This window comes from Stylophora pistillata, chromosome 13, assembly GCF_964205215.1.
Source record: "Stylophora pistillata chromosome 13, jaStyPist1.2, whole genome shotgun sequence".
NCBI lineage: Eukaryota > Metazoa > Cnidaria > Anthozoa > Scleractinia > Pocilloporidae > Stylophora > Stylophora pistillata.
In genome coordinates this window covers 15481778-15484114 of record NC_142531.1, presented here as the reverse complement: position 1 = coordinate 15484114, position 2337 = coordinate 15481778, and positions in this window count along the sequence as shown.

The following is a 2337-nucleotide window of genomic DNA, read 5'->3' as shown; positions in this document are numbered from 1 at the left end:
TCACAGCAACTGTATGGGTCGATCTGCACAGAGGACAAAACCGTTTGTTTTACCTTAGTAGTCTGTCAGCACATAACTTTTATTGGTGCGGACTGTTTCTCCTGCAAGGACAAAATATTGACTCGGACAAATTTATCAAAGGAGCCGCTGTCCTGCCTTAGAGGCCTAAATTTCGTTCCGTGTTATCTTCTTTTGTTTTCGTGACAGGCGTTACTGACAAGCTCCGGTTTTTTCTGACCTCTTGCAATATCAATCGCAATGTAATACACTAATGATCACGTTCAACTGATCGAGCTACACGCGTGGATTATGCTTTCTACTTGAACTGAAATCCTAACAAATGGAGTGTCTATGGTCCCATACACAATTCGCCTCAGTGGTGTAAGTGGTACGCAGCAGAATGTGCTGGTACCATGGCAAGATAGACCGTGATAAACTTGTCGATCATTTGTCGAAAAAGCCAAGACCAGCGTGTAATTGTACAAAAATCAGGTTACTAGGATGGCAGTAACTGTCTTTAATTGCAAAACTCAGGGATTCTAAAACTTTAAAACGACTTACAAGAGTCCTGGAAATTAGACTTGGAATAGTTTGGCAAATTAAGTTATGCGGGCTTATAGGAGCAGATCAGACACTGACAGGAATTGACGGCTTTGAATCCGTCTTTAATTAATGCACAGACTAAACAAAAATGTGTCATGTCAAAATGTGTCCTTTGATTTTGCCCAGGCGGTGTGTGCACTCTGATTGCGTTTCATCATGGTCGTAAAACAAAAATTGGGTCGTTTGCATCTTAACGCGTTGGAGTGAACTTCTTTGGTGGCAGCGAGATAGCGTAAATATACGTGGATTGTAATGGGATTCACTGTCTGTTACCGTTCCTTCGAAAGTTAGAAAGTTTGACGGGCTTGCGCGACTTCCGTCATTCCTCCATGAAGAATTCGTTCTTAGGAGGCAACTGACGTTATTAAGAAAGACTCAAAATTGCAATCTGCCTTAGAATCTCGACACAAGTGGCAACAGTTACACTCGCAACTGTTGGCGGAATAAATAATTTCAAAGTCAGTAATTATATTCCTAGACACGAGTTATTTAACAGGGAACAATTGACCCTTGATATGCAAACGCATATTAAAGAGACAAAGACCCTGTAATACGCGAACTTCTTCCACCAAGCGTAAATACGGGATTTGTAAAAGGAGAAGCCCCACGCCTCCTAAGAACGAATTTATCTCGCTCCACGTTTACTAAAATCGTACAGTTTCAAAATACCCTTTAAGAACAGAGGAATCCTAGATGAGGGTTTTTAGAAACATTTCTCAAGAGTTATTTCTGCAGGAGAGAAGTATACTTTAAAACAAAGAAAGCAGCACGCACACAGAAGAAAATATTGCCTTTTGTAACACAATCTCATCCGGCTTTGCCAAACCTCAAGAACATACAGATGGGGAAATTACACCTCAAAACTGACCCTTATTATTACATCGCAAAGGAAAATCATCAAGAGATATCCTAATAAGGGCTAAACTTTGAGGTTAGAAGATTTAAAAGCACTAGGTAGAGGTTTTCATAGATCAAGTGACTTTTTTCATTGCTCTTATTAGACTATCCTTCAGAAATGATCAAGATAGGAGAATCACCACACGACGCTCGCGATTAGTTAAATTTCCCCATAGTTTCCCCTCTACTAACTATGATTTCCCTCACTTAGGAAAGTAGATTTACAACACGATTGAGTACACACAATAAATGTCCTTGCAGTAATAATACTATGTAATGCAACGCACTAAACGCAACAATGGACCTTTTCGCTCCATAAAAGGGTCTCAAACACTATCACTCGAAATGCATAAAACATTTATACCATTGGAGTGCGTTTGAGTGCGTTTGGTTAGAGCTGTTGAAGAAGGATCAAAACATAGTTAACTAACTATGATCAAAGTGGCCATACAAATCTTTGAACGGCTTCAAACTACGACGTACAACGAGTTTTACCTTCTCGAAAACTGGTCTCAAATTAGATGCTAAAAAACAATGTTCCGTTTGTCCTTGAGAACGATAGATTCCTGCCGCTTTTACGGCCGTCTTGAAAATAACACTACCACGATGCAATGCAATAGGAGTGCGCACACCGCCTGGTCAGGGACATTCTCGTTTTGTGTCTGATTGCGATATATAGAGAAGAAGGTCACAAAGAACCGGAAATTGTCAGTGATGCCTGTCACGAAAACAAAAGGAAGTAAGACAGACAAAAGATCGTATTGATGACGCGGTCATGTTCAAGTAATAACCAATGAATGAGTTGCCAGTAATGGCATCTTGTTTCTGCGCAAAGAT